Source organism: Juglans regia, chromosome 4, assembly GCF_001411555.2.
Source record: "Juglans regia cultivar Chandler chromosome 4, Walnut 2.0, whole genome shotgun sequence".
Classification (NCBI taxonomy): domain Eukaryota; kingdom Viridiplantae; phylum Streptophyta; class Magnoliopsida; order Fagales; family Juglandaceae; genus Juglans; species Juglans regia.
In genome coordinates, this window is record NC_049904.1 from 22,535,015 (window position 1) to 22,544,204 (window position 9,190).

Genomic DNA, 9,190 nt, shown 5'->3' on the forward strand with positions numbered 1-9,190 from the left:
AACTGAAACAAGCTTGGCTATCCTTTTTCATCCCCACACTTCCCCTTGCTTCTGGGTTGACACCTTTAACACTATAGGTTACATCATCAACCGTTTACCCACACCACTTCTTGGAGGTAAGTCACATTTTGAGCTTCTATATGGTTCCTCTCCAAATTATGAAAATTTTCATCCTTTTGGTTGTTGTGTTTATCCTTGATTACGTGATTATATGCCTAACAATTTTTTCCCCCACAATATTCCTTGCATTTTTTTGGGATACAGTTCTTCTTATAAAGGATTTCGTTGTCTTGATCCCACCATCTCTAGGCTATATATCACCTGACATGCTCAATTTGATGAGAACCACTTTCCCTTCCTAGATACCTCCTAGGCTCAACCCATATCCTCTCTCCATTGTTCAAATGTTTTGGAACCCAATCTTCCCCATCTAGAAATGCCCTCCTCTTCCACTGTGCCACACTCCCGGCACATTCCTCAATTCAGATCTAGCCCGTGTGTTTTTGTGCTGATCCAATGGATGGGTCTTTGCAGACAAATGATTCTCTTACAGGTCCATCTTTGCAGCATTCGGATCCTAGCCCCACTCCTCTTGAACCCACCACTAAGCCGCCTAGAACTGCTCTTACTCCTGCTACAGCCATTCCGATGGGTTCTCATCCTATACTCACACGAGCCAAAGTTGGTATTTTCAAAACTCGCCACCCGACCCATCTTGGTCTCTTAGTATCCTTTGGACTTTTCTCTGCTCTTCTTGCATCCATTGAGCCTAAATGATTCAAGTCTGTTGCTAAGAATCCTGCTTGGCTAGCAGCCATGGATGAGGAAGTTCAAGCTTTGCAAAATAATCGTACCTAGATTTTGGTTCCTCGACTTGCCAACACCAACATTGTGGGCTCAAAATGGGTGTTTCACACCAAATACTTGCCCGATCGATCTATCTAGCATCTCAAACCTCGCCTTGTTGCCAAGGGCTATACACAAGTACCTGGTCTTGACTACACTAACACTTTTAGCCCTGTCATCAAGGCTCTGTGACCAACAAATGGCCTCTTCGTCAACTTGATGTCAAGAATGCGTTTCTCAATGGTCATCTTACAGAACATGTTTATATGGTACAGCCCCTGGGTACATTGACCTCGCTTCCCTAATCATGTTTGTTAGTTGAAGAAAGCTCTCTATGGCTTAAAGCAAGCCCCTTGTGCTTGGTTTCAGTGGTTCAACTCTTTTCTCATTCAACTTGGTTTTTATTGCAATCATGCATACACATCACTCTTTGCCTTTCATAAGCAGACTGACATTATTTATTTGATTCTTTATGTTGACAACATCATTATTACATGCAACAACTCATCTCTTCTTTACATCTTTACTTGCAAGCTCAATTTTGAGTTCACTACTAAGGATTTGGGTTCTCTCAGTTACTTCCTTGGTCTTGAAGCTACATCCACCACTGATGGTCTCTTTATCAGTCAGCTGAAATATGCACGGGACATTCTCACGCGATCTCAGTTACTTGACAACAAACCTATTCACACCCCCATGGTTGTTTCCCAGCACCTATTTGTTGATGGTCCTCTGTTCTCGAATCCAACCCTTTACAGATCTCTCGTTGGTGCTCTCTAATATTTGACTATCACGCGGCCCGATATTGCTTATGCTGTCAACTTTGTCAGCCAATTTCTACACTCTTCCACTGAAGACAAATTTCTTGTTGTCAAGCGCATTTTTTGCTATGTTAAGGGCACACTCCGTTTTGGCCTCACTTTTCATCCATCTACTGCTCCAGGTGCTCTAATTGCCTACTCTGATGCTGACAGGGCAAGTTGTCCTGATACTCGTCGCTCTACCTCTGGTTATTCTATTTACCTTGACAATAATTTGGTTTTTTGGAGTGCCAAGAAGCAACCTACTATTTCTCATTCAAGCTGTCAGTCTGAGTATCGTACCCTTGCTCTTACTGCCACCGAAATTCTTTGGCTCACGCATCTCCTTCATGACCTCAAAGTTTCTCTGCCACAGATGCCTCTTCTATTGAATTAGACTACCATTTTCTTCATGAACTTGTTGTCGCTGGCAAACTCCACACACATTATGTACCTTCTCACTTACAAGTTGTAGCTATTTTCACCAAAAGTGTGCCTAGAGCTCTCTTTGAATTTTTTCAATCCAAGCTCCACGTCCGTTCAAATCCTACGCTCAGCTTGCGGGGGGGTGTTGAGGATCCTTTGCTTTAATCTAAGGCATTCCATATGTGCAGCCATTGACCCTTAATTATAGGAGCTTGATTAGGCGCTGATTCTTTCCATTTATTTTGTAATCAACATTTATGTGTAAATTACCTTATACAACATTTTGTAAATGAATATATATTAAAATCTCTCACCACTCAAAAGTGTGGTAGTTTCCAAACATTCTCACCATTGACATTCATTTTCAAGGTTAGTTCATAGAGCTGCTTACCACCGTATGTAAGGAAGAATATTCTAGATGTTCGTCAGTGTCTTGCTTCATATTGTGTTTCCCGTAGTTGTTCCCGTCTCCTGGAGGTGCAAGGTCTCTTGGGTGGTAGTGTCTCGGGTAAGGAGGGAAAAAAGAGTGTTTAGCCACGGGGGATGGTGGTTCTTGGCATGGGGTGGCCGAAAACCACAAGGGTGGATTTCAGATCGAGGACAAAAGGAGGAAGAGGGTAGCAGACGACTTGTGTGAGAGGAGGTTAGAAAGAAAAAGGGATAGAGAGATAGAGACAAAGTGGGAAAGAGAGAGACAGAGAGTGACAGAGGTAGAGGGAAGAGAGAGAAAGTGAGAGGTGATCGGATAGGGAGGAATTGATCAATGAGGTATGGCGGCAAGGTGTGCCATGGTGGCCGGAGAGAGGACACACGGTTTAGGGATTTTGAACCCAAAATAGGTTTGGGCAAGAGAGAAAGAGGAGTGAAATCTGAGAGAGTGAGGCTGACAAAAATGAGTGGGGAGATCGAGAAGCAAAGGAGGTGCAGTGCAGGGAGGAGGGGGGTTTCCACTCTATTTGTAGACCGAAGTGGTCTTAACGGGAGGAATGGAGAGGTTCTTGTATTGGTGGTGGAGGGCGGTGGTCAAAGGCGGTAGAACTCAACTAAGGGTAGGCTGCTGATATGAACCCGCGGGAATGAATTCTCTTGAACAAACAATCAATTTGACAACTCCCAAAGAAAGTCAAAATCAAGTCAACGGATGGAGAACCTAGACCCGATGAAAACTTGTTTTAAGAACTTAGATTATATTAAAATCTAGACCCATTGAAGAACCCGTCTCAAGAACCCAGATTACAAAGGAGGAACGCCACAAAAGTTGTGATTTACCTTTGATAAGTTCAAGAGTTCAATCGAGAACAATAGGAGAAAACTCAACTCACAAATAAAATTCAATATTGTCTAACCCCTCAAATGAGGCTAAAAAGAGTTTTTAAACCTAAACCTAATCAAAATCCTAGCCAAAATAAAGCCCATTTTACCCAAAATTACCCTTGATGAACAGTACCGGGCTACAGTAACCCCTACAATAAATTGAGGAAACCCTAGTTCCTAAAAAGTAACTTTCCAAATAAGCCATTGGCCAAAATACAAGGCCTTCCCAAAAACATAGTTCATAAGAAATAAGACATGTGAGTCAAGCATCTTCAAACCCACTTATTCTAAACTAATAAAATAAATCATTTAACCAAATTGGAAGCCTCCAATAACAATAGGCCGTATCTCTAAGTCATGTCTTCCACAACTTGAATCAAGTGGATCAAAACTGGTTCTTCTTCTTTTAGACCCATCTTGAGTGTTGGGCTCTTGCTGGCTTCATCCCAAGTGGATTGCACCAATCCTTGCATTGCTTCCTTGATCTTCTTGGCCCTTGATCTTATAATTGGCCCATCTGAAACTTGCAAAGAATCTTTAAGAGTAGGCCCACCTTGGTTCCTATCAGCTGTAGTGCAGGCAAGGGTCAGTGATGCTCTGTTGGCGTGGGAGAGGCAGGACAACGAGGAGGGGAGAAAGGAAATGGAAAAGGGAAAAGAAATAAGTGTAGGAGTTCAAAACATCGCCCTTTTTGTAAGTGGGCTAGGCAATTTTCTAAGGCTAGGCCTTAGGCTTTAGGGGTGTAAATAAAACTGGAAAACTGATATAACTAGACCGGACAGGATCAAACTAGGTAGATTGTTAGTAGTCCGGTGCGGTACCAAATCTTAAGAACTAAAATCGGTCCTAAACTGGTGCAGTATCGATTTTCATATTTTGAAAACCGATTTAAACTGAACCAAACCGATATATATTTAAAAAAAATTATATTATATATAATTTTTTATATCATATCATATATATTATATACTAAATTACTAATTAATATAACATGAAATTCTAATCTTATTATTTAAGTCTATTAATCTTATAATATAAAATTAATATAACATTAAATTTTAATCTTAAACATAAATATTAATATTAAGTTATTACTATAAACTTATTTTTGGAATATAATAAATTATAATATATATATATATATATACTCATATAAAAAGTAGAGCTTATATAGACTATAGTTAAATTTGATATTGTACTAGTATGTGCTAATTATTATCAATAATATACTTATAAATATAAATAAACTAATAGTTTAGTATATGTAAACCTCATATTATTACTAATATAAGTAATCTGTAAAACCGGAATACCGGACCAGACCAGATCGAAACTGAAAAAATCGAAAGTTCTGGTTTTTGTAGTGAATCAGTCCAGTATCGATTCTTAAATTTTTAAAATTGATGTATACTAGTTCGATTCTAAAAAATGTACAAAATTAGACGAAACCGAACTAGTTACACCCCTATTAGGCTTCTTTGGGCTGGGCTATAAAACGCAGGGGATGTCACTTAGTATTATATGCTCCCAAGTGAACGGAGGAGCTCTACCAAGATAATGCTCCATCTCGACTTGAGATCGTGACACTCACACATATGCGTAAAACCTTTCAATCCATAAATCTAGTAATATCTCACAATCCAATTTACATGCATAAATCATAATCCGATGATAAGAAATTCAGAAAATGGTTTACATGTTAGAAATGGCCCAATAATAAGAAATCCGAGATCAATATCAAGAACAGTGCACGTGGGGAAATTTTCGGCAAGTATTCACAAGCTGTAAACTGGTGCAAATGTGGGAATTGCCAAAACTCCTTTACAACACTCTTTAAGTAAAGAGTGTGAATGAGGGAAAAAATTCCAACCAAATGTACAACACCCTTTATGTGGCTGGTGGCAGTAACAACAAGAATTGAAATAAGAAATCATTTATGCAACATAAATAATCAAATGGATAGAAAGTAAGGTTCTACAGAGCACTCGAGAACCATTCCAAAGCCGACGAAGGTAACCCCACCATAAAGGCATAAACCAAGCAAAAAAACCAACACAACAATCCACAACTCTATCATAGGAGCACAAGGCCCAAATCAAAAAACCATTATAGCAAAATTCACAACTCTCATCATAGAGGCACACAACCACAATATAGAACCATCATAGCAAATTTTCAACTCTCCCACAAAATTCACAGCTCCTACCACAGAGGCACATAGCCATAACAGAGGCACACATAACAAGTTCACAATTCCCATATCCAAAACTCCTATTAGTGCAGGGATGTGTTTCGAATGGAGGAAACGGAGGGAAAAAAGGGTTGTCGGCAGCTTGGGTGGGGAGAGAGTTAGAGAGAGAGAGAGAGAGAGAGAGAGAGAGAGAGAGAGAGAGATAGGGAGACCAGAAGAGGAATGAGTCATTGTCGCAATGCCGAACGTGAGGGCACATCAAGACAATGATGTTGGTTGGAAGGAGGAAACGCAACTTAGATCTTTTGAACCCAAAAATGTGTTTTAAGTATTACGGGATTGAGAGAGGGAGGAGATCAATGAAGCTTGCCAATGGCCTTAGGTCAGGTAGCGGCAGCATGATGGAGGGGCTAGACAGTGCAACTTGCAAGTGCAGAGAGAGAGAGAGGGTAGGCAGCGAAAGGCTGAGGAGTTAGAGAGAAGATGCTTACTAGTGGGATAACGGGGAGGCAAAGGAAATAAACTTTTTAGAGAAGAGAAAAGAAGGTGGTGGGGGCTCAAAGGTGTCGAGGGGGGGAGGGGGAAGGAAAAGAAAATGTTTTTAGCATTTTTTTTTTGGACTTGGGCCTTGAAATTGTGCTTGGGTTAAAACACCATTGGGCCAAGGTTATCACAATGTGTTTATTAGGAGAGAAAGTATCTTGAAGGTTTGATAGATATCTAAGGTTCTTTTAATAAGAGCACAATAAAATAAAAAAATTTGCCTATCACTTTACCCCGGATATATTGCATATATATGATAGAGTATTTATACCTAGGGTTAATCTAGGGTTCTTAAAGAGTTCAAATTGAATTTATCTTGCTGAACTCGCTAATGTTCACTCGAGTAAGTGTTGTACAAGTCATCGAGTGAATTCTTTATATGAAGTTTGCTCAAGTGTATGCAGAACAAGAGTTGAACGAATTCTCTATTCAAGTTTTGCTCGAGAAAATGACAATCTAATAGACAAGTGAATTATGTGTGATGTCGGCTCAAGAGATTCTCGAGTGCATGTCTAGCAAAGTTGTTGCTTGACCAATTTCTTCATATTTTTTCTAAGCAAGCTTAGAAAATTAAAATTAAAATGATAGGTTTTATCACATGATTAATATGCTAACAAAATATTTTTCATTAACAAGATGGAAACTAGAGTTTTACCGATCAGTAGCTGATCAACATTAACTCGAGTTTGTGCCTCAAGAATGAAGCCACTTTTAGTTTTCCTGGAGATCAATATGAGAATTTATGAGATCCATAAAGCATGTAAGTAAACGTTGCTTTATGTGTTGAGGGATTCATCCAATTATTTTCCGAAGTGGTGGAGTAGCCCGCCAGTTTTGACAACTCCGAAACAGATCACCATGTTGTCAATCACATGCACTAGACATTCTTGGTAACACCCAGGCCCATAACTTGCCCTGGCTCCCGAAGATACCAGCCTCTTGAGGAAACGCCGTCCTTCAGTAAGAGCACTTTCATTAGACTAATTAAAAATTAAATCTAATGAATATTTAATTATTAAAAAATAAAATATATTCACATTAAATTAGTTAAATTTTATTAAAATTTAGTTACAGTAATTTTTAAAATTTTTTTTAAATTTAAAGATTACTGTACATACATCAAATATATATTTTATTAATTATTTCTTTCTCCTTTTCTTTTTATCACATATTTTATCGTAATTAATATATTAATTTGACTTAGTGATATATTAATTTAATAAGAACATAATTATTAATTAACATATAATAAGTAGAATAGTAAAATATGATAAAATTAAATAAATTAATAATTAAAAAAAATTAAATATTTTTAAAATTATTAATTATTTATTACTATGAATAAATATATAATCTAATGTAGAGATTTAATGTGAATAATTAAAATTAAATTTATCTTATATTATTTTATTATTATATAATAAAAAAATAATTATTTTAATATAAAGATTTATATGAATAAAATAATTAAATTTTTTTTATATTTATCAAAACTGTTTTTATATTTATCAAAACTGTCATTTAATTTTGATAAATTTAAAAAAAGTGCTCTAGTTCAAATTTTTCAGTTCTCTCCTCCCTTCACTCTCTCTCTTTCCCACTTCTCCCCGGGCGTCACTTCCCAGGCAGTTTTTATTTCCTTCCTTTTTCTTCTTTTCCCGTCCTTGCTAATTCACGCCACTCCCTCAGGAATTCTCTCATCCCGATACTTAATCTATGGCAGGTCGCACAATCTCTCTATCTCTCAGAATCACCTAAGGCTTAAGCCGGAAACCAGCACCCTCCTTCCACTCAGTCCATGGCAGTCCGAGAACCGCTCCCATCTAAGTCGTGCACCGCCATCGCAAGCAGCCCCGGGAGACACTGTCGTGCACGCCAGCCCCCTTTCCACGGCGTCAGCCTCTGCTTCGTCGACTTGTAAGCCCTCCCCCCTTGAGCTTCAGTCCCCTGCTTGTCCCTCTCGCTCCTTTGTTTCTCTCTTTTTCACACCTCTCAGCCATCGCCATCCCTTACACGCTAGATGACCGCACGTCGCCGTCGTTGCTCAACCACCACGGTAACTCCTTCGTTTGTCTCCCTGCTTATCTCTTGATTTCTCACCCTCCATCTATGCCTCTCACTCTCACTCAGGGTCTCTCTCTCTCTCTCTCTCTCTCTCTCTGAACAACCTTCAGCCGCAACTCATCATCGGACTACCGCCAACCATAATTAATGTCGCCCACACCGTTTCCAGCCCTCAATCTCTACTCCTCCGCTACCATCCCACACGCAACGCCGTGAATCACCACACTGTAACCTTGTAATTGGAGGTATAATTTCTATATCCATGTTCTGGGGATTTTTTTTTTTTTTTTATGTCGAGATAGTTGGAATTGGAACTATTATACTGATGTAGTTAGAGTTTGTAAAATTATGGATTTGAGGTCGATGTTGTGAACTGTGCGTCGTGCGAAGTGTTGAAAAATGTGTAATTGTGATGCAGATGTGTGCGGTGTAAACTGTAAAGTGATGAGAATAATTGTGTAGTTGTGAAGTGGCCGGAAGCCATGTGAAATGTCTAGTTGAACTATGTAATTTTGGCGTATGGTGTGAAGTATGCATTTTGCTCTTGAAGTATTTGGATAATAAGCTCGTGATTTTGAATGGAACTGTAACCTTGAGTTGGGTCATAAAATTTGGGAACGTGTTTGTGTTGCCGAAATTTTGCATAGATGGAGTTGTGTTTGTGGAGGTCGGGTGGATGGAAATAGAATGGGTAGGTTATATTTAAGGTATAAAAGCATACTCTTGGAGTATGAAAGTTGTAAAGGTTGGGAGTTTTGTTGTGGGTCGTTTAATTGTGTCATTTATTGTAGACGTGCCAGTTTATTTGTATTAATTTATAGTATATTTAATTATGTAGGTGACGATCAAAATTTGCTTGACATTTTTTAGAGTATTTTCATAAAAATTAAAAAGTACAAGTAAGCATGGTTTTTATGCCAGACTTAGCATAAAAGAAATGGGACTAAAATTTATTTTTGAAAAATATGCATATTTTGTTATGAAAAGAAATTTGAAACAACTTCAG

General features: G+C 38.5%; 1 long non-coding RNA gene across 1 annotated transcript; it reads left to right on the forward strand.

The window, feature by feature from the left end:
• The first annotated feature begins 7,732 nt into the window (after window positions 1-7,732).
• On the forward strand, window positions 7,733-8,745 carry LOC109009779. The gene is made up of 2 exons (XR_004801397.1): window positions 7,733-8,176; window positions 8,295-8,745. It is a non-coding gene; the product is annotated as an uncharacterized LOC109009779 (long non-coding RNA).
• Window positions 8,746-9,190: the final 445 nt, after the last annotated feature.